Below are 27,476 nucleotides of genomic sequence, written 5' to 3'. Positions count from 1 at the left end.
CTGGGGTAGGAAATCCCTTTCTGCAATCCCTTCAGATCCCTTAGTATTTGAGTAAGGCACCTGGGTTTTTACCATAAGCAATAGTCTAGGATTCCACAGCAATGCATCACACGAGTCTGTGGTCTGCCAATATTTCTCTTTGCTTTCGGGTGCATTAGGATAAGCCCCAGCTGAAATCAAATGCACTTCAGTCCTCTTATCTTACATATAAGGGACTGCAGGGAAGAATTAGGAATCACACACTGCACAAAGATGTTGCAAGCCTAAAAACTAGAGGAAAATGGACTAACATGAGATACAGGAATGCATCTCGCAAAACATGCTATAAAATGGATTACTGCTGATTGCATCCTCTGAATGTATAAAATTGCTCCCAAGTAGTAACAAAATGCTGGAAAAAGGAGAACTGATTAATTGTTAAGGAATTATTTTTTTGGAGAAATGCCCCTTCTTCAAACACATAATTAGTGATTTAGTTTGCCTAGTCAGAAAAAAAAAATAGTTGTTTAAATTGTTTAAAGTCTACAAATATTTATTGAGTGCTGAATTATCCACCCCACACTATGCTGCTGAGTTCCTTGGATTTAGAAGCAAATAAGAAGACCCAGTATCTACCCTCCAGGAGATCATTTTAATGGGGTGAATCGATACATAATCACAGTCCAGCATCAAAAGAGTGGAGATAGAAATAGGCATCATTTCTATCAGGAGTCAGGGAAGATTTGCCCAGGAAGCTGATGGCTGAGCTAGGTTTTGAAGGGGGAAGGGCTCTCTGGTAGGGCCCCATAGGGAGATGGGGTGGCAGGCGAGGGTGGGGGGAAGTCATTATCAATTAAGAGTTTGTGTGAAGGCAGAGGAGCAAGAAACCACCTGCTCCATTTAGGACTGGGAATGTGAAATAAGGGGGAAGAGCAGTGATTGGAGGTGAAACTGCAGAAGCAGGTAGGGACCAGGTGACGATCAGATGCGTACGTCCAGCCCTGTATTAACTCCAACTCCAAAGAAACCAGGTGATTTCTACCTTTTCAATGTGAGCTAATGAACTGAGAAGCTAGCATTTATTTTTCCATGTTGTATTATTATTAATGTCAATATTAGAATCTTAAAATGACAAGCACATTTTTGGGGATTCATTTTAAAATTTACAGACAGAAAAATTCAAACTTTTTTTGGCATATAGTTCTGTAGGTTTTGAAACACATAGGGTCATGTATCCACCTCCTCAGTCATGACACAGAATAGTTTCATCTTCCAAAAATGTTCACTCACATGGCCCCGTTGTAGCCAGTCCCTACTCCTGCCAGGAGCCCTGTTCTGTAGCTCAATAGTTTTGCCTTTTCCAGAATGTCATACAAATGGAAATCTATAGTATTCAAACAGGCAACTTGCTAACATAGAAAAGATATGATACAATTTTTACCTTTTCAATTCAGAGATTGGAATGTTTTAATAAAGTGGGAGCAGAAAGAAAATCAGTGTGATGGGTGAAAAGTTAGTGAGTATTGAAAACATGGCTTTCCAGTATTCCTCCAAATCACTGAAAAGTAGGTTCAGCAAGAAAGGGCCCAAATCTGGACCCTTTTGCAGACCTTTAGAGGCTCCCTTCAGGCTGTCATAATTAGTAACCTACACTTTGTGGATGTGTTTGTTGACTCTGTAGCCTTAACTCCTCAGTTCTCCAGTCCATTCTTCCTCGAGAGCTGCCATGACTACGTTGCAGAGACTTGGGCAGATTCCTTGCTGCACTTCACTGGCACCCCACTAAGGACATTCCCTGATCTGTTCTTTTACCAAAAAAAAAAAAAAAAAAAAAAAAAAAAAAAAAAAAAAAAAAAAAAAAGAGGATAGAGATGGTTTGGTTGGATTTATTGGGGCATCTGTGCCAATTCTTTGTGATCATAGCTCTCTGGGCTTTGACTAAAGAAAAGAAGTTCCAAATTCTAGCTCTAGGCATTATAATGAGACCCAGCAAGTAACCAAAGGCTGGTGGCTGTTGTAGGATGGATCTAGAGCTCTGTGAAGCAAGGAGAACAAGAAAGCATGTGACCAAGAAATTTTACATGGTGTCAGTCTTCAAAGTTACCGAGGGTGATGGCAAGGATGGGGAGGATAACTTTTATCCAAGGGCTGGATTCTTCATGAAGGGAGAAAAGGGACTATTTTCATTTAATGACATTATCATTATTATTTTATATGTTGTGGAAGGTTTGTTAATAAATGAAAATTTATGAGAAAATCAGTTTTTCTGGATTATTCTTGTGGGATTTTTTCATTTTATTTTAATTTTAAAAAGTTTTTAAATATTTATTTATTTTGAGAGAGAGAGAGCAAGCAAATGAGGGGCAGAGAGAGAGAATCCTAAGGAGGCTCCACGCTGTCAGTGCAGAGTCAGACATGGGGCTCAATCCCACTAACCGTGAGATCATGGCCTGATCCAATATCAAGACTCAGATGCTTAACCAACTGAGCCACCCAAAGCTCCCCTCTTGCAGTTTTTAAAATATTAGATTTTCACGGTTTATAAAAAAAAAGATAGTAGACATAATATATTCTCAGGGTAGAACCTTCACATTAGAAAAATAAAAGATGACAAAAGCCTCTCATTGTCCTTCTCTTCCTATTAGTATTTCCCAGCATTTTCTTGCATGTTCTTCTAGAATTGTCTGTATGTGTATACACATACACACATTTCTTATGAGATCAAATGGGATCCTATCATACAGTACTGGGACTTGCTTTTCACCATGTAGTATCTTAATGTCTGTTGGACACCATCCTATGTGAGAACATACAGCCTAACCTTCATGATATTCCATACTCCCTATGCACCATAATTTATTCTAACAGGTCTCCTATGGAAAGAGATTTGGATTCTTTTCATGTCTTTCTATTACAAATAATGCAGCAGTGTGCTGCTGTGTACGTATGTCCCCATCACTCTTTCCAATATGCTGCCAAGTATCGGCATGAAGAAAAACAGTTTCTTGAATTCAACGTCCATCTATGTTCAAATGCTCTTGTCTTTTGTACGTAGGATGCTTCTCTCATAGGGTCCAACCACCATTTCAAATTAATCTTTTAAGAAGTCCAACCTTTTTGTTTGTTTGTTCCTCTCTTTTTAGCCTTTTCTCCCCGTAGAAAGACCTCACATGGCCACATAGGTTTTCCCTCGAAGACTTCATGTTTTTCTTCATCACTAGTCTGGGTCTTTTTTAAACATAAATATTCACAATTGTCTCAGATATTTTTAAATTTATAGAATCTGAAATAGGGGACTCTGCTTAGCTGATGACCTGTCTGATCTTCCCTCTGGATTGAAGATCCTGGATAGGTTTTGAACCTCACTGGGCTGGGCAGTGGGATTTAGATATAAGAAAGAATAAAAGAGAAATAATTTTCACATTTCTAGCAAGAGTGTTATAGAGCTTCAACTTCCCATCAGCTGGGGGAGGAGGAGAGGCTGGGAAGTCTGCCACAATATTTGGCATGGCTGGGCTTCCAGATTGTATCTATTTTTGTAGCTGCACAAGTTGGGAGGAGATTAGAAGGATAGTCAAATTTCCTGCTCCAGGTTGTAAATTGATCAAGAGGTGGAAGGAGCACTAGATTGGGAGGCAGAAGTTCTGGTTCCTGGTTCCAGATTTTTCAGATATTAATTATAGGGCTGCAGAAGAGGCCCCTCCCTTCTCCAAACTGCCTTTCCCTCAGCTCTGAACAAGGAGGTTGGATTAGTTGACTTGATCGCCCCTCCATCTCTAATAATTTCTTTTTCTGAAGTTCTAGGAATGCTTACCCCATTTTTAAAAACTTTATAAACTGTACGAAAGTTCATTCATTTATCAAAAAATTAATAGGGAGTATCTTTGTTAATAAATAAATGTAGAGGTGAATTCAAAGTCAAATCTTCATCCCTGTGTCCTCAGTTTCAAAGCTTTGCTTCTAGCAGTAGTTAGACTGGGCTGAGGTGATGTGCAAACCTACAGAAGGTCCAAGAGCCTTATAGGAGCCTCCAGACAAAACCATCCAGAGGCATCAGAAGCAGAGAAGCCTGTTTGGGCTCCAAAGGGAAGCTGTGAGGTGAGTGGGTCTACTCAAGGCTGCGCAGGCGAGTGATAGGCTCCACCTCTTTGTGGGGTCTCTCTTGGAGCAGATATTTAGATATTTATTTATTTTTTTTAAATTTTTTTTTTTTATTTGACGTTTATTTATTTTTGAGACATAGAGAGACAGAGCATGAACGGGGGAGGGTCAGAGAAAGAGGGAGACACAGAATCTGAAACAGGCTCCAAGCTGTCAGCACAGAGCTCGATGCGGGGCTCGAACTCACGGACTGTGAGATCATGACCTGAGCCAAAGTCGGTCGCCCAACTGACTGAGCCACCCAGGTGCCCCTAGATATTTAGAGAGGTGCAGCACATGTGCACCTCATGCTCCTGGCAGTTTTCTTCAGCTACCCATGTCTGAGGGCACCTCTCAGCCCCTCCTGGGCATGTCCCTCTGAGTCTCTCCAGTGGCCACAGCCATGTTGTCCCTTCATGGTGGGCCTTGCATCTCTGTGATGCTTCCAGGATGCCTTCTTATTCAAGCCATTCCTTGTGCACTCAGTAATGAGCATGAATTCTTCCAAGATCGTGCTAAGACCTTGCTTGTATCTCTCCAGGAATCTTTAACCTCTCAAGAAATTGCCAGGCCCTGCAGAACAAATTTCTGTACTTTTTTTTTTTTTTTTTGGTCTATAAGACAACTCATACACCACTATTAGCAACACTAAGAAAATTCACTAAGCATGAAAAAGAAAATAACTTCTATTGAAACAATACATTCTTTTCTAAAAAATGGCATGGAGAAAAGGATCAAATTCCAATCAATAAAAAAATATCGGTAACAGTAATAGTATGTTATAATGACAAACAATTTATTGAGTACCTCTATAATGTAAGCTCCATAGGATCAAGGGCCTTGCCTGCCTTGTTATATGCTGTATCTCCAGCTTTCTAACAGTATCTGATATATGGTAGTTGCCCAATCAACGCTTATTATAATCCAGTTGGTATTATTTTTGTTCCCATTTTACAGATAAGGTAACTGAGGCTTAAGTGTTACAAGATTGTCTTGCCTAAAAGTACAGAGCTAATAAGTGCCAGAGCTGGGTTGCATACGCCAAAATGAACTCTACTGGCATCATTCTAAATGAAATAAGTCAGGCAGAGAAAGACACATACTATATGATCTCATGTGAAATTAAAAAAAAAAAAAAAAGGCCAAACTCCTAGAGAGTAGAATGGCTTCTAGGGGCTGGGGATGGTGGTGGTGGGAGAAACAGGGAGATTCAGTCAAAGTATATAAACTTCCAGTGATTAGTTGAATAAGTTCCAGGGATCTAATATTCAGCATGGTAATTATAGTTAACAATACTGTTATGTGTACTTGAAAAGTGGCTAACAGAGTCAATTTTAAATGATTCTTCTCAACACACACAAAATAGTAATTATGTGACGTGAGGGTGTGTTAACTAACCTTACTGTGGTAATCACTTTGCAATATATACTGTATCAAATCATCACATTGTACACCATAAATTTACACAATGTCATATGTCAATTATATCTCAATAAAGCTGGGGGAAAGGTTAAAGGAACATATAAAACACCATAAAAATAATTAAAATTGTTTATCCTAATTTCAACAGAAGAATAAAAGTTGAAGTGACAAGGAAAAAAAAAAGCCTTCTTAGGCTCCCACATGTCCTGTTACATTCCTAGATCATTTCAAGCAAGTCAAGTTGAAAGATCAATCTTGTTTCTTATATCTATGGTGAATGATGGTTTGTTGACTTGACTAAATAATCACCTTTTGTAACTTTCCACCCTTGCAAAAATTCCACTGGGTAAAACTAGGTTTTTCTTTAGAAATCAACAACATCCCACATATGACCACTGTAGGGTATGTGAAATTGGAAAATAAGGAAGTAGAATTTAACTGCGTTCTTCAGAATGATTATTGTTATAATTTCTAAGCAGGGTGCTGATTGCCTAGTGAGAGTTTTAGGATTACTAACTTTCTTGTGAAAATCCTGTGCATGTTGGATGTCAGAAATATCTAAAGCGAATCTCTGAAGGCTGGTATATGTTTTGAAGAGAGACTTATCAGAAACCTTATTCTCTGCCTTGCTCCTAAAATGCTAATTTGATGCACACACTTACCCAGAAGATGACTGATCTGCTCGCCGGCTGATTGATATTTGGCATCACCCCCACACTGCTGCTCCTCACTGAAGACGCAGGAACAATAATCAAATGTTAAGTTTCTCAAGAACCTTTCTTCCCAAGAAAATCAAACCACTTGCCCTTTGTTATCTCAATTATCTCTAGAGGACCGTGGAAGAAGCTTATTTTTACCTTTATTATCAGAGAGGTACCTCTGATGGGAAGAAAACCAGACTTAGGTTACAAGACCTGGTATGAATCCTGCTCTGTTACTGCGAAGATTCATAAAAATCACTTTACTGCTCCTTTTCAGGATAATGGAATCACATGCCTTGTAGGACTCTTGTAGTGGTTGAATGATATGGCACATGTCAATGAAAAGGAAATGGATACTACAAGGGCATTGCCGAGAGCCAGTTTAGCATGCTATAGAGGATAGTCTCTGGAGCCAGCCACCCTGGGAGTGTATCCCAACTCTGTTACTTATTTACTGTGTGACCTCGGGCAAGTTCCCTTACCTCCCTGTGCTCCAGTTTCCCCATCTGGAATAAAGAGATAATAATACTACACCTGCCTTCATAGAGTTGGGATGATTAAATAAGATGATGCACGGAAAGGTTAGTGCTTACTTAAAAGGGTTATGGCAAACATGGGGTGTTCGCGAGGAACTCATGAAATGGTTTACATGTAAATCTGCATAGACTAAAACACTGCACAAACGTTCATTCAATTAAGATTCATTGAGCTGATGAGCATTCAAAGGTGCTCAGACACAAGCCCCTACCTTCCAGGACTGCTGATTGCAGCTGGAGTTGGAAGTGAGAGAGAGAGCAGTCACCTGGGATAGTGAATGACTAGATGAGAAAATTCAGCTTCTTGGGAGAGAGATTCTAGTCTGGCCAAGTAATCTTCCTTCTGGCTACAATAATCTTCAAAGTACACTTTATTGTTTGCAAAGCACTTTCACAAACTGTCCCAGAATTACTCCTACCTTAGGTCTGTGATATGGCAGCGTGGGCAGAAATACTTTGCAGTTGAGGGCACGGAGGCTGGAGGTGAGGTGGCTTTCACAAGGGCTCTCTGCTTACAAGTGATGGAGCCTGGGTTCCCTCTTCCTCTCCCTCCCTGAGCCATGCCTAGCGACCATCTGTCCCAGGCCAGATCTTATCAATGTTCTTGGGTATTTTCTCTAGTTCTCTGCCGTACCATAGTGGTTATTACATCCAGGTCTGCTCGCAGAAAGCTGTGTGTCTGGGGAGGAAGGGAGCTGGCAGAAAGGAGGCAGCGATAGGAATCTCATCACACTGTGAGCTGCCCAGGGGTGGCTGGTGCTTTGCAGAGGTTCAGGGGTCTCTGGACATTGTGGACACTCACCTCTACAACTCTTCATTTCCTCATTGCTGAAATGGGCTAATATAGATCTCCTTATCACTGTGATCTATTATAAAAATTAAGAGGGGCCCCTGGGTGGCTCAGTCGGTTAGGCATTGGTTAGGCATCCAACTTCAGCTCAGGTCATGATCTCCGGCTCTGTGGTGACAGCTCAGAGCCTGGAGCCTGCTTCAGATCTGTGTCCCCTTCTCTTTCTGCCCCTCCCTGATGTGTGTGCACTCTCTCTCTCTCTCTCTCTCTCTCAGAAATGATGAATGAATAAACTTCAAAAAATTAAAAAAAAATTAAGAGATAAACTTAAATAGACCTTTGTACTTGGGATCTATAAAGTGACTGAGTCTTTTTGCCTTTTTACCTTTCATGGACCCCCAAAGAACCTCCCCCTCAGTCCCCAAAGTTACCACATGGACTCCATCTACAGGTTCTGATGGGACAGGAAGAGAGGGGAAAATCTGTCTGCTCCCTGACCCCATGAAACTCCTGGGTTCATCTCTAGGCTCTGGTGGGGGAAGGGGGAACTGGCCTCATTAGCCTTTTCTTGACCTCTGATTCCTCCTTTCTCTGTTCCTGCCCCGTCCCACAGGGGCTGGTCTGAAATGTCATGAAATCATGCTTTTTAGCAGGGGTCACAATCTGGAGGTCAACTGGACCAGCCATCCTCGTGTCTGCTGTCTATACATTTAGATTATCCTTCTACATATCTGAGTGCTCAGGAAATGCAAATGGCTTGTGAGGAAATCTCTGGGGTCAGACATGAGGATGAAATCCTTTCTCTGTCATCTTGATAGGGTTGCTGCTTGGATAACTCAAATGACAAAGAGGTGTATGTAAGTTTTGATACTATTTTTTTACATAGATCATGTTTTCTTTCTTTCTTTCCTTTCCTTTTTTTTTTTTTTTTTTTTTTTAAGAATATCAGACATTGTTGAGGTAAGATAGAAGTAAAACAGGCTTCACTCTGTAGGAACTTAAATCTTGAGATGGGTCTTTGGTGCTGATTTCCAGCCTCACCCACAACCTCTTCAGAAGGAAGCAGCCAGGCCTGACTCCATTCCTCTCTGCTGCGGTCCTGGGCACTTCCTCTTGCAACCAACCTGGCTACTCTGGCCATAGCTGATTGGATCAGGGGTGGGCACTTGACCCAGAGGCAGCCAATCTCTACCCAGGCCAATGACGAATGAGAGATACTAGTGAAGAATTGGACAAATCAGATTTTTTTCTCTCAGGGAGTTTAATGAAGAGTTTGGCAGAGTGAGCCATTTGTTTTTGGAGCCAACACAGTAAGACACACAGGAAAAAGCAGAGACAGAAACAGAACTCAGCTAAATAGGGAGGCTTAGGCTAAGGACCCTTATTTTTCCTATTGATGGTGTCGGCCTACCCTGCTTCCTTTCCATTTCTGAACAACTCTGTTCCCACCTCTAGAAGACCCTTCCTCTTCTTTCTGGGAGTTGGACTGAGAAGCTTTTTTCCTCCATTTTCTTGGGACGTGGCCCAGGATGATGATCGTGCTTTCTTTACTTCTATGTGTGTCCTTTCAGTAAGCTGCTCATCCCTTAAAGTGACTGGAGTGAGTCTTTATTCTTTGTACCAACAGGGTTCAACTGTCAGCTGCCAGAGAGCCCCCTTTCCTTGCTAGAGGGGACAAGGCAACAGAGGAGCAGACCTGAGCTGTGTTGAGTGTGTTATCATTTGAATCCCCTTCAGAGCAGCCTTCCCTGGCCACCCAGCTGAAAACAGCAGCCTGTCCCCTTCCCAGCCAGTTACACCATCAGGTCCTGTCATAATGTCTTCACCGAACTTATCATCAGCTCATATGACTTTTGTATTCATTTCCTGTTGCTACCATGACAAATTACTACAAACTTATTGGCTTCAAACAACATACATTTATTCTCTTATGGTTCTGGAGGTCGGATGTCTGGATTGAGTCTCACAAGATGTTGGCAGGACAGGCTCCTTCTGGAGGTTCCAGGGGAGAACCCGTTCCTCACCTTCCCCAGCTCCTAAAGGCTGCCCACGTCTCTTGGTTTGTGTCCCCACATCTCACAGCTTTTTCTCTTTGTTTTTATGGTGTTTCTCTCTTTGTTTCTCAGCTGTCTGACATTCCTGTATCCTTCTTATAAGGTGTTTTGTGTTTACATTTAGGGCCCAATGAATAATCCAGGATAATCTCCCCATCTCAAAATTCTTAAACATAACTGCTAAATTCCTGTGAACATAAGGTAACATTCACAGGTTCCAGAGATTAGGATGCAGACATCCTTATGGACCATTATGGAGCCTACCACAATCTTGTTCAGATGTCTGTTTACTTGTTTATGTTTTTTCTCTCCTTGCCACCCTTAGTAAAATGGACCCTCCATGGGTGGGAGCAGGGGCCTCATCTGTTTTGTTCACCACAGTATATCCAGGGTCTGGGATAGGGTTCAGTTTATAATAGATGCTGATAAATATTTGTTGAATGAATAAATTAATGAATTAATGAAATGGCAGAATATCTAACATTCCAGAGACTCTGCTGGTCATCATAAAAGAGAATATAATTTTTGGATCTTTTAAGCCAGCGTTCTAAACCAAACTGTTCTGTGGAGTATTATTTCTTCAAGATGCCTTATGAAAAAAATCCTGTGGTCAAATAAGTCTGGGAGACACGTCACTGTATCATCTTAGAGACTTCAGTGCATATTAGTATATTAAAGTCTCTGAGAAGTCCCTCAATAAAGGAACTTAATTAATTAATTATATAATTCAACAATTCTAAAACTTTTTAGTAAAGAGTTACTCTGGTAAGAGTTATTCTTTTCCTTTCTTTGTCCCTTAATAACGCTCTACAAAATTGATGTTCAAGGAATTCATGTTGGGAAATACTGCTCTCACTTTTAGGGCCTATCTTTCCTCTTAGTTGTTGAAATCTTTTTGTTCTCGTTTTCCTTCTCCTTCTTTCTCCTTCTCCTTCTCCTTCTCCTCCTCTACCACCTTCTCTTTCTCCTTCTCCTTCTCTTTCTCCCCTTCCTCCCCCGCCTCCCCCTCCTCCTCCTCCTTCTCCTCCATCTTCACCACCACCTTCTCCTTCTCCTCCTTTTTCTTCTTGCCTCCACCTCCTCCATCTTTCCTTCTTTTTCTTCTCCTCCTCCTTCCTCTTCCTCTTCCTCTCGTTTTTCTTTTCCTTCCCTTCTTCCTCCTTCTTTTTAATTTTATCTCTCAGCTTATTTTGGTCCTGAGCATTCCCAACTATTCTTGCAAGTTCCTGCTCCCATCCACTTCCCTGTTCTACCTTATGGGTCCTTAAAGAGCACTACACCTCTTGGGCTCTAATCTATGGATACTATTCTTAAGTGTCCCCACCATACTTTTGTATTCATCTTTGGTTACATGATCCTACTTCTATTATGAACACTTTCTTAAAAGTCCAAGTTCTTCAAAGATAAAAGGGAGGCTTATTATATAACCTTCAAGTATTTCATAGATAAGGAGTAAAAAATGGAGGATTTCCATTTTATGGGTTTTTTTGTTTTGTTTTAAACACACACGCACACATGTAAGTTCTTTTCCCTTAGCAAATTTCAATTAAATAAAGTACTATCAGCTATATATGGTATGAAATATGCTTTATTTTTTTTTTTTTTAGAAGGACTGATCCTGAAAGGCTGAAGAACCCAACCTGGTCTCCTAGCAATGTAGTACCTGAGCTGAACTCCATCACCTGAATGGGGTCAGAGGAACTACTGGCTGCATAGACATTCATTCTTTTGGAACCTCATGTCCATTGAGATGTTTGTTTTCCCCAAATTAAACTGCAGGCTTTGACCAATTTTTTAGTTCTTGGCACATCTCCAGGATCCAACCAATATAATTTAGGTCCCACAGCAAGCATGTTGTGGTATAATCATATTTCTCTATTGTTTTATTTTTTGTAGTGCTTTCACATAGACTATCTTATCCAGTTCTCTCAATAGCTCTATGAGGCAATATTATACCCATTTTAGAGATGAGGGAGCAAGAGTACAAGTTTATGTAGCCAGTGAATAAGTGACATTCAAGACTAGACTTCAGATCTTCAGATTCTTCTATAGCTTTATTTATTTATTTATTTATTTATTTATTTATTTATTTATTTATTGTCAAGTTAGCTAACATACAGTGTAGCCTTGGCTTCTGGAATAGATTCCCGTGATTTATCATTTAGATACAACACCCAGTGCTCATCGCAACAAATGCCCTCCTCAATCCCCATCACCCTCTATAGCTATATTTATATGAAAATAAAGAAATGAGCAAATATTTGTAAAGTACTCTTGTTTGCAATGCTATATATATATATATATATATATATATATATATATAAATGTTTATTTTTGAGAGACAGAGATAGAGTGTGAGCGGGGGAGGGGCAGAGAGAGAGGGAGACACAGAATCCAAAGCAGGGTCAGACTCTGAGCTGTCAGCACAGAGGCCGTTGCAGGGCTTGAACTCACAAGCCATAAGATCATGACCTGAGCTGAAGTCGGACGCTTAACCGACTGAGCCACCCAGGCGCCCCTGTGCATTTTTATATACATGATCTTATATAATCCTTGTAGGTATTCTGTAGAAAAGGCAGAGCAAATATTTTAATCCTCATTTTATAAGTGACAAAAACCGAAAGTCACAAAAAAAAACCCAAGGCTCAGGTCACATAACCAGTCCATAACAGGGATTGGGTTTAAAAACAGAGCTTCCAAATTCACGAGTCAAACCCTTTCAGGTACTTGAGACTCCCCTGTATCCCAGGGCTCTTGGGGGCTTCATTATGGGGGAAAAGGTATAAAATATGTGGAATATAGAATATAAGGTTGAAAAAACTCAAACCAAGAAGCTGGAGAGTTATACAATTGGCTGAGGTATTTGTAGTAGTAAAATGTTAAGAGGACTTCATTTTGTTTCCTGAGGGCAACTTGCTTTTAGACTTGGGGGGTGGTATGGAAACCCCTCACAACAGATTCTAAGGGTAGAGTTGGGAGTGAAGGAGATTTTACTCCTTATCTCTGTTCCCTATTCACTGTCTATACTCATTGTCAGGAAGCTCTCCTTTTTATTTGTAAAAGAATTCCCTCTTGCTGCAATTTGAATCCTTCTCCTCTTGTTCTGCCCCAGGGGAGAGGAACCGTGTTTATCACCAAACCTCCTCTTTCTGTTTTGCCCTGGCTAGAACTTAGTTGCTAGGTGTCTGGGTTTTAGCTTTCCTATTGCTTGTGTCCTTGCCTTGAATAACTCGGTAGAGGAAGCCTTCTCTTTGTAGCTTTTGAGAATCACAGTAGTTAATATGAAAGCCATCTTTTTTGGGGAGAAAAAAAAAGAAGTTATTAATTACCACCCCGGTTCAGGTCGGAAGAACTCCCTTCAGTGACACGATGTAGGTGTAGGTGGCAGAGAGTGCAAGGACACAGAGCAGGGCTGTAGGTCCTTTGCTGCCCAAAGCAAGGGCTTGGGCAAGGCTATGTGGTTAGGTCTCTGTCAGTGTGCAAGGTGAACTTGGACCTGGCTGAGTGCCCCTGCCTCAGACCCCGTGAGGGCTCGCTTCCTCCCCCTCCTCAGCTAGGAACAGCTAGGACTGTTCCTAAAGGGAGGTCCCCCAGCAACTCCTGATTTGGAATTTTCTCCCCTCCCCACATGTAATAATTTATGGCAAGCCCCAAAATAAGCTCCTTAAAATATCCAAACGTTGTTGTTGTTGGGTTTTTTCTCCCCCCTCCCTAAGCGTTTTACATCCAGGCCTCCATCAGGCAAATTTCGGATAAAAGGTGATTAGTGTTTTGGCAGGATTTTCATGAGGCTTTCTCTTGTATTCCTGCCAAAGAGCTTGCCAGGCCCAGATTTGATTAAAATGGCAGTGGGCTCTGCTACTTGAATGTAATTAGAACCATTCATTAAAGCTTTTGCTGACAGTTTGGCAACCTGTGCATTTTTCAAAGTATGGCCAGCAGCCCATGGAAACGGCTCAGGGGAGGAGCTAGGGCCCAACAGCCCAGGCCGAGCTCGAGGAATGGGACATCCTCCGTGGCCAGGAGCTTTCTGCATGGCCAGGCTGGCACTCACAGTGACGCAGAGCTCCTTTAATTGGATTAAGGGGGATGGGAGTACTGCTTTCTTATTGAAACCGAAGCTGAGCAGGAGGTTTCGTGATGCTTTTTATAGAGAATACAGGGTGCTAAAGTCCTAATGACATGTACCCTTGAACAAACCCATCGCACAAGCACAGAGCAGCCCAGGGCAGTCAACCACTTTCTAGCAAGGCTAATGTCCTGTTCTTTCTACCTCTGGTTCCTAATATACAGTCTGATACTTAATAGATACTCAGTAAATATTAATGAATAAAGAATGGTCAGATGAGAAGTAGAAAAAGAAAATGTTGCTTATTTTGACTTCAGTTTTCAGAGGCATGGTCTCCCTGCCTCCAATCCATTTGCCTCGATGATCTTTCTAAAATGCCAATCCAGCCCTCTTTCTGCTTAAAACATTTCTGTAGCTCCCATCTTCTTTAGGATGAGGTCCATACCCCTTAGCATGGTGTGTAAGATCCTGATGGCCCTTGATTACCTCTCTGGTTTTATTTATTTATTTATTTATTTATTTATTTATTTATTTAATGTTTCTTTATTTTTGAGAGAGAGAGTGTGAGCGGGGAGGGGCAGAGAGAGAGGAAAACACAGAATCCAAAGCAGGCTCCAGGCTCTGAGCTGACAGCACAGAGCCCGACGCGGGGCTCGAACTCACGAACTGTGAGATCATGACCTGAGCCGAAGTTGGACGCTTAACCGACTGAGCCACCCAGATGCCCCACCTCTCTGGTTTTAGATCTCACCACCCTTCCTTCCTGCCTGCTTGCCCTCTCTGCTTTGGTCACTCTGAATCCTAAGCAGTTCCTGACATAGCCTGTTAAGCCCTCACCTTTGCACAGGCTGCCCCCTCTACCTGAACACCCTCATCACCACTCTATCTTCATTTGATTCATTTCTGCATATTTGGAGTTCTTTGTCTGAGTGCTGCCTCTTCCATGAAATCTTCCATGTGCTGCTCAAAAGTACTCTAGAACAATTTTTCCAGCCTCTATCTTTGTGATTAACACAATCTATTGAAATAACATGTGCCTATGTGTCTCAGTCCCACTAAAGTGTTACCTCCCTGAGGGCAGGTACTATTTCTCACTCACCTCTGAATCCTCAGAGCCTGGTGTTGGACTTGAATATGGTAAATTCAAGTGGCTCAATCAGTTCAGCATGTGACTTCGGCTCAGGTCATGATCTCACAGTTCCGGAGTTCAAGCCTGCATTGAGCTCTGTGTGACAGCTCAGAGCCTGCAGCCTGCTTCAGATTCTCCGTCTCCTTCTCTCTCTGCCCCTCCCCACTTGTGCCCTTCTCTCTCTCTCTCTCAAAAATAAATAAACACTAAAAAAATTTTTTTAAATATGGTAAATGCTCAATAAGTATTTTCAAATGAATGAATGAATGAATGTAGTTGAATATATAAATATATGTATATCCTATGATTTGGTTTCTATGTCGTAGCCATTGTGAAAACTGACTCTGATGCCATGATTTGGCTCACAGATGATTAGTTGAATCCTTAGCAGGTGGTAGATGGTGCTTTTAAGACAGTCCACAGAATAATCAGGGAGGTGTGTGCTTGGCTCCACAAAGGGGCCTCATGCCAGGGAATCATAACTCAGAGGGATGATATTATTGGCCATGCAGATTCTCCAGTGCCTGTTCCCTGCTTCGTCACTGCATTGATGTTGACTCTTGTGCTTGGCTTCTATTCTTGGCATTGTCCATCCTGACTCCAGAAAACAGCTTTGGCTTGACTTTGCCACACTGATGGGGCTTCTTAGAATGCTATTTGTTCATTGTTAGTCTGGAGCTGGAACCCCCAATTTCAGTCACACTATACCATGCCTTGCAGTCCCATTTATAGGTTGCATAATCAAGTAACAGAGAGGTTGGATGATGACACTGAGAAAGTCAGCAATACAGCCAAGTCTTTGGACACAGTGTGTATATTATATCTACCATGTCAACAGGAGAGAGGAGGAGGTGACACCCAGTCATTCTCAGGTGGAAAGAACAGAAACCTGGAAGGTTTTAAAGAATGATTCACAATAAGGTTGCATTGAACTACACTGTGTTTGAAGTCACCTGCCTTTGGCAGTCGTTTTAATGATCATTTGCATCCAGTGCGATCCCTGTTGGCAGCAATTGGGTTGGTGGCCCTGCTTTAAAGCATAATCCCAGCGAGTTTCAGGAGGAAGATGGGAAGATGTTGGTAGGACAATGTAACATGCACTATTCACAAGTCTTCATATGAGGACAACAGATCTATTGTTCTTGTGAAAACAAATTACCTAAATAGAGATTTGTATATTTGTGTGTATATATACCTATATCTATTGAATTATATACGTGGATGCATTTGTATATTTAGACATATGTCCAAATAGATGTTCAATAGATATTTCAAAAGCTTGGAAAACATGTAGCTTGGGGGACTCACACAGAAGAGATACTCTTACTTATTTGTATACTTAGTTAAGAAGAGAATTTGAAATAATATTTTTTACTTTTTTATGTTATTGTATCTTTGTTTAGCAGTTTTACTTCTGGGATTCTATTTCAAGATGATAACTGGACAGCGTATATAAATTGTGCATATATATAAAGATGTTCATCACAGTAGCATCTATGTATATAATAACAAACATTGGAAATAATATTCCAATCAGGATATTTCCTTAGAATGAAATTCATGGAGCCATTAAAAATGACATTGTATAAAATAAATAATATTTATCGACATGAGAAGTGATTCACAATATATTGCTGAGTGAAAAAAAAATGAAACAATATATACATTGTGATATTACTTTCGTTTATCAAGTGGATACACAGAGAGAGAGACTAAGTTTGGAATGAATACAACAAAATGTTTGTTATCCGTGATTTGTCTCTGAGAGATAGATCAAAAAGTATTTTAATTTTCTTTTTGTTATATGTATTTTCCAATTTTTCTACAATGGAAAGAAATCACATTTATAATAATTTTAAAAGTTATAAATCAGAATCATGCCGCCTGGAGTTTAGCACAAACAAGGGGCTCCAACTGGGGCTTTGCCATTGCCAAGGAAAGCGGAGAAACCAACTGTTTGGTTTCACACACGATGCTGGCGAAACTGCAGCCAAGGGCAGCATTTGTGTATGAGCGTGACCATCGAGACCAATGCCGGGGACTTGATCATCGCTCACGCCCACGTCCTTTCCATATTGTTCCCAGTCTGGTTAAGATGCTGCTCCGAAGATGCATATTTCACTTAGGAGAGAGAAGTCTGAATCAAATTGGGTCCTTTGCTAGCTACACCATGCATTTGCACCAATATTTATCCCATCTGTTCTGAGAGTCTGCTCCCCATTACTTACCAAAACTGTCAGTGGCTCCCCATTATTTACAAATCCTTTGGCCTGGCATGCAGGGTTTTGTGAGGACTGCCCCCCAGTCAAGTTCTTTTCAGGTACCTTTTGCTCTAACCAAAGGCGCTGGGGCTCTCACAGTTTTCTAATGACTCAGGATGCTTTCAGCTGCCATGATCAGAAACCCAAACAGCCATTTAGAGAAAGGCAACGTGTTCTCTCACGTAACAGAAATTCTGGAGATTGGTTGGGCTGCAGGGATACTGGGTTTAGCAGCTCAGTGACCTAATCCAGGGCCCCACCCGTCTGCCTTGCCATCCTTAGCGTTGGATTCAACCTCAGGCCAGAGGTTGAATTGGCCGCAGCAGTTCCGGGTTATCAAGTCAACATGGCAACATCTCAAAGAGAAAGGAGCACTGTTTTATAAGTGCTTTATAATAAGAAGATTATTCCAAGAAGCCCTCCGAGAAAACTCCTCTTCATATCTCATTGGCCAGAAACAGAACACACACTGTTCCCAAACTGATCTTTGACATCACGAATAGCTTTACTCTTCCACCAGTCAGGGCCATGCTTAGAGCTGGGGGAAGAGTCAGCCTTTCTTGGTGCAAGTGGCTGCATGAGGGAGGGGTGGATATCTAAAAGAAATTTAGGGTTCAGTTAGGAAGAAGAAGAATGCTGGGTGGCGATGCCCTCAAACTGACCCAGTCTTTCCTATCTAATGAATTGTTCACACTTGTTCCCCTGCCTGGAATGCCTTTCTAATTATTCTTGTTCAGATTTTACCATTTTGTTCATCTTTCATAGCCTGACTCAAGTTTGTCTTCCCTGAAGCTGACTGGGGTCTCCCCAGCTAGTTATAATGTCTTTACCTTTGGAATTAAAACTACAGCATATTTTTTCCTAAACACCTTTAATAAAGTCTGCCATATACAGTGGTTATTTGTGAGTGTGTCTGTGTTTTAAATACAACTAGGAATTACAAGATGAGTCGATGCCTTTGTTAGAATAATTAGTACTCAAAGTCAGTGTGATGTGACCAAGGTATAGTTTCTTATGCAAGGCATGGCATATGTGCCCCTATTCTCTTTTCAAGGTGTTTGACAGATAGATTGATTATAGCACTATTTCTAGCAAAGCCTGCATTCAGCCTCAGAATCATTCTCAAATGGTGCTCTAGGAAGCCACTATTAGGTGATTAGGACTAATGCTGCAAATGAAAACTATTTGCCTTTTTTGGCCTAGTGTGGGTAAGGTACAGGTCAGTCTTTAGGGGAAAAGGTAAGAGTCAAGGTGAAATGGATACAGAGATGAGCAATACATCTCTGGTTCCCTGGATCCAGGAACCTGTAGCCTAGGGAACAGACATACACAAATTCGTCAAAAGCAAGGCATGAGGTGATGATTGCCATGGAAAGATAGTCACAATGAACTGTGTGAGTGTGAAGCATTAGGGAAGGCTTCTTGGAGAAGGGATCTCAATTATTTCTAATTGTTCGATATGATTAATAACACTAGAATGAAAACCAACATAGTCAATTTTAATATACTTAAAATTATTGGCACGGGATAAATCCCTAGAAATAGAATAACCAAGACAAGAAGTACACACACACACACACACACACACACACACACACATATATTTTTTAGGTATATATATACACACATACACACACATATATGCATTCCTTTTTTGGGCCTTGGTCATGTAAACATGTCACATAGTTCAACAGTCTACTACTGGGCAAAGTAATATAACGAATTTTACTGCAGTGAGTAGCCTTGTACACATACCTTCTATATTTGCCAGTATGTCTTTGGGTTAGATTCCTGGAACTGGGGTGCTGGGTCAAAGGGTAAACATGTATTTGATTTTTACAGATATTGACAAATTCACCTCTTTGGGAGATACCATTTTATAAATCCCACCAGCAATGTATGACAATGTCTATTTCCTAAATCTTGCCAATAGTCGAACTTTTGGAATGGTGTCTCAATGTCCTTTTCATTTATTTTCCCCTTAGCAGGAGTTACATTGAGCATCTTTCATATGATTAAGGGCCATTTGCATTTCTTTTTCCACATCAGTGTTGTTCATTTTTCTGTGGGCCATTGCTCTTTTTAGTCTCTGTTTTAAGTTTTTTTATAGGCTAGGTTATTTTTTATAGGTTAGGATATTAACCTGCTGTATGCACTGTGAGTTAATATTCTTCAGATTGTCATTTGTCTTTTACTGTCATTTCATGTATTTTCGCTGTGTGAAAGTTTACTTTTAAATTTTTTATAAAGGCAAATCTATCAATCTTTTTCTTATGACCTTTCAATTAAAACCTTTTTTCCATTCCTGTATTATAGAAGAATTAACCTGTGCTTTCTTCTGGTACCAATATTTCTCACTCTCTTTTCGTTTTTCTTTCCTTCCTTTCCCTCTCTCCCTCCTTTTTTCTTTCTTTCTCTCTTTCTTTTTCTTTCTTTCTTTCTTCTTTCTTTCTTTCTTTCTTTCTTTCTTTCTTTCTTTCTTTCTTTCTATATTTAGACCTCTGATCCAATTAGAATGTATCCTAATGTATGATGTGAGGAATGGACCAAATTTTATCTTTTTCCATCTGGCTATCCACTTATCCCAAATCATCTTTTCTCTATGAATTTGCTTCATCATACTTTAAATTTTCTTTTACATTGGGTCTATTTCTGGGCTTTCTATTCTATTCTACTGGTCTATCTCTATGCCAATACCACATATTTAATTATAGAACCTTTAAACTATATCTAATACCTGATAGGTATCACAATAAATTTGTAGTTTAACTTAGGGAGGACTGACTTCTCTAAATTTGGGTCTTTCTAATCAAGAACATCTTTCTGTTTATAAAAATAATTTTGTCTTTAGGGAGTGGGGTTTTTTTTCCATTTTTCTCATAAGGTTTTAGATATTTCATTTTAGGTCTATGCTGGGTACATGTTTGTGTGAACAGGGCCTTGTCTTCTGTTGTATCTTCTAACTAGTTTGTGTTTGTAAACGTCAGGGTTCTTACTTTTTATTTAATTGTTTAACTTTGATATAATTTCAGACTTACAGAAGAGTTGAAAGAATAGTACAAGAGATTTCCATATATGCTTTTCCCAGATTGACTCATTGTTTATGTTCTGTTCCACTTGTTTTATCATTCTCGATCTCTCTGTCTCTGCCTCTGCTCTGTTTCTGCCTATCTATTATCTATCGATCTATCTATCTATCTATCTATCATGTATCTACCTACCTACCTGTCATCTATCTATCTATCTATCTATCTATCTATCTTGCTTTCATTTTCATTTTCCCCAAATCATTTTGAGAGTAAGTTGGAGATATGATGCTCTTTACCCCTAATACTCAGTGTGTATTTCCTAAGAACAAGGACATTACCTTTCATAACCACAGTACAGTTATCAAGTTCAAAAAATGTAACATCATAATGTGACTATTCAACCTACAACTGATATCTAACTTTAACCCATTAAACCAACAAAGTCCTTGATATTTTTGCCCCTCCCTCTCCACCATCTCTCTTCTCCTAAAGGAGAAACTGTTGTGTTTCTTTAGTCTCTTTATTATGGAAGAGATCCTTGGCTTTTTTTTGTTTGTTCGTTTTGCCTTTTTTGGCCTTGACATTTTGGGGGAGTACAGGCCAGTTATTTTATAAAATGCTCCTCAATTTGGATTGATATGCAGTTTATACATAATTCAGTTCCACAAAAGCTATTGATTTTCATATGTTGATTTTCATTATGTGCTCCTGCACTACATTGTCCTGCCATTTGAGGTAGTTTTTTTCTGAAATCTCTTGGGTTTTCCACATACAGAAGCAGACCCACTGCATAGAGAGATAGTTTTATCCCTTCCTTTCCAATCCTCATGCCTCTGTTGTCAGAGACCCAGAGAGCATTTGGACCTTCTTTTCTGGACAATGCTCACATCTTCTCTGACCGTCTCTGATTGGCTGCAGATTCACTAGTTGAGAAGGACCTAATATGTCCAAGAGGAGTTTGCTTTTCCCAAAGTGTATATATGTGGGTAGGTAGTGGTGGTAGCTGGCGGAATGGTGAATGCCATGTTCATCACATCCCTAAATAAAACAAGGTTCAATAGGGAAGAGAAGTATTATTTTCTACAAAGTACAGAGATGCATTCACTGATTGTAAAAACATTTAGTGGGAACGTGTGCTGGGTGACAGGGCTATAAAGAAGATTGATTAACAGGGGAAAAATTCATTTAAACTTTATTTCATATCAGGGGCAAGTTATTCCAGGTGTAATAAATGGTCAACTATAAAAGAAAAGCCAAATATAAACATACAAACAAAAAAACACAAGACTTTCAGAGTTTAGGGGAAAGAAAGGAAGGTTACAAATGATTGAAGAAGTCACAAGGAATAGATTGACAGTCTTAACTAATAAAAATTAAAACACTTTGGCAAAAACAAAATTAAAAGGCAGACCATCAGATAGGATAGAAAGTTGACATTTACTTGGAAAACACATACGCATTGAAACAAAAACCACACAAAAAAATGACCTCAGTTCCTAAATGAGCAAAGAGATGCAAATTAGAACCATAGTGAGGTATGGTCTTTTGCTTATTAAAATTAAATGTATGTATGAGTGCACATGTGTGTATATGCATGTGTGTGTTATAATAGAGGAAAATATTACCATTATAAAGATGGCAGAAATCTCATAAGTGGGAAAGTCATCTTTGTTGGAAAAATAAATCACTTTGGTAAAAGGGGAAGCCCCAGGGCCTGGCCTGAATGAGCCTAGGTGAGAAAAAGAGAGGAAGCACATTGCATAGCAAAGTGGGAAGGACTTTCAGTTTAGGGGTGTGTGTATGTGGTGTGGAGTTCAATAAGAAAGACTGATGAATGAGGGTCACTGGGCCAGGAAAGGGAAGCCATCTGGTCTCTGTGGGAGTGGCTTATGAAATTTGGAAACAGAGATGTAGTGTCTTCTGTTAGATTTTAAGTATCTGCTGAGGTGTGCTAGACTCCTCAGTAAAACGCCTGCTCCACACAGCCACCTCACAGGGGGTTATGGTGCTCTGAGGAAATCAAGGAAAGGGGGCTATTTTCCCATTTGAATTGAGACAGAACTTAAAGAAGAAAACAGCCCCAAGAAGTGAGAGGCAGCTGAGACTCAGTGGCAAAAATGGCAGCTCCAAACAAAAAGAGATAACCAGTAAAATCATTTGCAAATTAAAAAATACATGGCAATATTGAAAACCAAAAGAAAAGTTTTAAGGAGCAGGAATGAGTGGTCAGGAATGGGTGGCATCATTTGGCCCGTGGAGGCCAATCCTGGGAAGCTGGGATGTCCAAGCACTCAGAGAAGCAGGAGTTCAGTCTACCTCAGGTTTGGCGGGGATGTGCTCACTGTCAGAGCACGTCGTCAGCACAGCATTCAAACTAGTGGTTCTCAAAGTGTGCTCCTCGAGCCAGCGGCATCTGCCTCCTCCTGGGAATGTGTTATGAATGCCAATTCTTGGGTCCCATCCCAGACCTACTGAATCGGAAAGTCTGGGGACGAGGCCCAAAATCTGTGTTTTAACAAGGTGATTCTGTTGAATGCGAGAGTTTGAGAACTGCTGGCTTAAACTATAGTTCAGAAAGGAGATTCCAATAATTACTATTCATTCATCAGTTTATCCAACAGATATTTATCAAGTGCCTTTTGCGTTCTGGACATTGGTCTAGACTCCAGGAATACAGAGAACAAGGAGGATAGAGTCTTAGTTCTGGTACTATGCTATAAGGATTTTGGTATTTTCTTTCAGTAATTCTCATATATCCCATACTATGTTAATTATTAACTATCCTTCCAGTTGGTCAAGGCTGAAATCCTTAGCATTATCCTTTTCTTTGCACATTGCACCTCAGGAAATCTTGTTGACTTTACCTTCAAAATATGTACAAATTTTGGCCTCTTGTTACTGCCTCCACTGCCCTTACCTTGGCCCATGCCACTGTTATCTACAATAATTGAGAAGAGAGAGGTGTGAGCCAGGGAGAAGAAAAAAAGGGCAGTGATGGAACATTGCCTCAACACCATCACCAGAGTGATCTAGTTAAGGTTCACGTCACATCATGACACTCTTCTGCTAAATACCCACATGGCTTCATATTTCATGTTCTTAGAGTAGTAGACAAGGGTGTTCAAGGCTCTGTGGGGTTATACCCCTCCTCCACTTCTGTGCTAAATCAAACACTGGGTAGTTCACCTTGCCATGCTATTTCCTTAACCCAACAGAGAGGCCACCTCCTGGCCTTTACACTGGCTGACTTCTCTGTCTTGAACACTCTTCTCTCAAATATTTGCAAGGCTAATTCACTCACCTTCTTCGGGTCTTGACTCAGATGTTACCTTCTCAGTGGCCTTGACTATCTTATTTGACACTATAACCCATGCTCACTATCTGTGGTCCTGATTCCCTTTACCATGCTCACCATTGTTCCCATAGCACTTAGCTTCCAAGGAATGATACAACTTCCTTATGCTTTGTCTGTCTCCTCCATGAGAACAAAAGATCCCTAAGGGCAGGATCTTTGTCTATTTGTTCTCTGCTGTAAACCAAGTGCCCAGAACATTGTTAGGCAATAAACATTTATTGAATTAATAAATAAAATGTTTAATGCTGTGCATTGCTATTATAATTCAACTTTTCTTTTTTAGGATAGTTTCTGGCTATTTATCTCAGGTTCTCAGGACTTAGTTATTATATTTCTACTTGGTTTCTGCCACGTTGTTTACCTTACTTAGATTTTGGGTTGGTTCCCTTGGATTTTTAGAAGGTGGTATTTTTCTCTTTTCCTTTCTATGTGAATCCCCTTTCATGAGCATCTCTAATTATAGAGCATTGCTAATCTATATTAAAAACTATAATATCCTATTCTTTCAGAGGGCAGGCCTTTCTGTGGCTTCCCCATTGAGATTAATATTGACTTGCTTATGTATATATTTTATCTGTATGTGTGTGTGTGTGTGTGTGTGTGTGTGTGTCTTTGTGTGTATCCATGCCCATTCTTCAGAAATGCATGAAGATTTTTACCAAGTGCATGTTTTGTGTGTCTCCTGAGAAGCACTGTGGTCTACTAGAAATATCTGAGCTACTCAGTGTACTGCTTCTGTCTCACTGGATGTTTGAGCTGTTTCCCACCTCCATGCCAGATTTCCCTCATCTGTAAAATGTGAACTTGGGCACGCTAATCCAAAGAGCTGTTTCTTACTGCTCTGATGTAGTCACAAAATCTGATTTTTGTTACTTTGTCTATTAAAGTCATAGATTAACCCATAATTTTCCTTGTGTTGAACCAATTTTGCACGTTTGATGGAATCATTCCTTACTTCAGTTTCTGGCACATAAACAGTGTTCCATGAACATGTGTTGGAGGAGGGAGGAAGAAAGAAATGACAAAAGATCATGAGATTTTGAGTAGAAAGAAACTGGGTTGAAATCTAATGTCTCCCACTAATATGCTGTGAGACTTAGAGTCACAAATGTCATCTTTTAAAAAAGAAGATACTTATTTAAAATATTTATTGTGATAATTAAATGAGATTATAAATTTGAAAGAGCTTTGCAAACTTTGAGATGCCATGAAAATATTATTATTGTTATTATCATTATTATTATTGTAAAAAATATGAGGGCTTGCTAAATTCAGCATAATCTATCAGTATTACTAATTGAAAGAGAGCACCAGATTTTCTGCTTTTCTTAGCCTAAGATGTGTAATTTGAATATCTGGCTTCCAAGGAATGCCCCTCTCCCCCATATCCACTGCTAAATCTAGTTTACCATTATTAGTGCTATGCTTCTCAGGCTGTCACAGTTCATATCTCTGTATGACCCTGTCATGAAACTAAGGCTTCCACATTTTGGCAGTTGTCCTGACACACAGATGCATTTAATACTAATTAACCATTGATTGACTGTTTGACATAGGTATTAGTATTTCTTGGGTCTTGGGTGAAGAGTTGACAAAATCACACTGACTGTAGTTAGAATTCTTTTCCCATGCAAGTTGGCATGTGTATTTTCATCAAAGGTGGGGGTGGAGCTCTTAGAGTCTAAGATATTGAGCATAGCAAGTGGAAATACCTTAAAGATAAGCAGCTGTAATGGAAATACCTTTGAACTGAGGGTTAGGAAACCTGATTTTCCTCACTCCAACTCTACCACTGACTGTGAGAAACTGAGCAGGTCTCTTCACACCTCTGCCTCACTTCCCTCACCTCTACAAGGGGAGATTTAGGAAAAATCTCCAGGGCATTCCCAGCTCTAAAAGTCTATGATTCTAGACAGTGGAATGAAATCTCACCACCAAGAAGACTCTTAAAAACACCCAAATAAAAGTTAATAAAATTTAAAAGACAAAACAGTAATATCACTTGAAGGCAGATTAAAGCCTAAAAAAGGAGTCTTAACACATTTAAAAAGTAGCTCATTGAAAAAAAGCACTAAGGCCAAAAACAAAGACCCAGCCTCAACCTGAAATGCATTAAAACAATGAAAAACTTCCCTGTGCATAAAGTAGTTGATTTTCCATATCATAAAAGACTGAAAAGAAAAAAAAAAGGAGTTAAACTCTTAGTCTTTAAAACCAAGTAAAATGAATTCAGTGGTGAGCCACATTTTAAATAGTACACAGATGGGCATTGAGGAGGGCACCTGTTGGGATGAGCACTGGGTGTTGTATGGAAACCAATTTGAAAATAAATTTCATATTAAAAAAATAAAAAATAAATTAAATAAATAAATAAATAAATAAATAAATAAATAAATAGTACACAGACATTTGAGTTAATCTAGTGCAGCCCATGGACTGCAGGCAGGTGCAGGGTGCCGGAGCTAATCCTGCCCTCTGAATCCCATGTGGCATCTTGGATGACAGGGCATTAGGGTCCATATGAAGCTGGGTGGGAACCAGGCTCTGCTTGGCGGAAGTCCCCAGACTGAGTGTCTTCAACAGAAATCCCCCAGTTTAGCAGGAGCCTAGAGCTCACAGGAGCTCCTGCTGGTCAGAGGAGAGGGTGTCAGACAGAGCTGACCCTAGCACAGCTTCTCTGCCGCTGATCAGAACTGGACATGTTGACAGCTCCACAGACCTGTGAGGTCTGGAACTCACAGCTGCTCAGTTCCTGGCAGTTGATAAAAGCCTGGAGCAAATATGTCTGAGAAGAGCTTAGGCAAAGTGTGAAAACACTTGATCTAAGCCCTCTGACAGCCTGGAGAAATTTGGAGAATGCCTCACACAGCTTGTTAGCAAGGAATCTGCAGGCCTTCCATTTTGCATCTAGGTTTACAAAGTGCTTACCTATGAACAGGAAGTATGAAAACAGTGGAGCGAGTTGATGGAAAAACTTGAATCCTTGCCTTGATTTGTATTGAGAAAGTATTCCCTCTTCCAGCCCCACAGAACTGCCTATCTGTGAATCACCTTTTATTTGGATGTTTGGGTAGGAACTTGAAGATATACCAGTCATTCATTTGTTCAGCTTTATGATACAGATTCTGAAACACCCATTTTTATTACATCTCATTATACTAGACTTGTTCTAGAGTGAATATCTGTAATGGACACAAGCACACGATACTTCAAAATCAATTCACAATGAACAATAACAGAAGAAACAGCCTCATAAATATAAAGAACAAATTGGTGGTTGACAAAGGGGACAGAGGTGGGGGATGGGCAAAATGGGTGAAGGAGATTAAGAGGTACAAACTTCTAGTTATAAAATAAACAAGTCACAGAGATGAAAAGTACAGCATAGGGAATATAGTCAATAATGATGAGGGAGCATGGGGCAAGCTGTGGGCAAAATACAGGCTAGCACTACCCCCTTCCCCCCACTGCCACAGGTGGAATCTGTGTGATAGTCCTTGGACACTCCCAGCTACTCAAGAACAAAGGAAAGGGGTTTAAGTGCTTGCCTTGGTAAGGTGGGAAACTAAGGAAAATGAAAAATTAAATTCCCTTACTGCCTACAGCCCATCGACAGGTCCTTGAAACTGGCAGAGTGACCTCCCTCAGGAACTCAGCTGCCTCGATGATAACACTTCGCTAGGAGCAAAAGAGAATCTTAGCTTAACATCATCCCAACCTCTAGAATCCTGTAAGTCTGCTTCTTTTTATGTCAACTTCCCCAAGATATATGCTGGCAATCATACTCCAAGCTTATGGCCTCCCAATATACATCTAAAAGGTCTCATGACTGAGGTTTTATTAAACGGTAATAAGTGATGTTTCTCCAGCAACAGCTAGCCCCTCAAGGTCCTGGAAACAAACCTTGCTTCTAAAATACCTTAGAGACTTACTCTATCCCTGACCCCCTCCCAACCTGAGGGTACATAATGAATTACCCATTACAACCCCGGTGCAGCTATTCCTGTGCAC

The sequence above is a fragment of the Panthera onca genome, chromosome D4, assembly GCF_046562875.1.
Source record: "Panthera onca isolate mPanOnc1 chromosome D4, mPanOnc1 haplotype 2, whole genome shotgun sequence".
Classification (NCBI taxonomy): Eukaryota; Metazoa; Chordata; class Mammalia; order Carnivora; family Felidae; genus Panthera; species Panthera onca.
Note: the sequence above shows the minus strand (reverse complement) of the source record.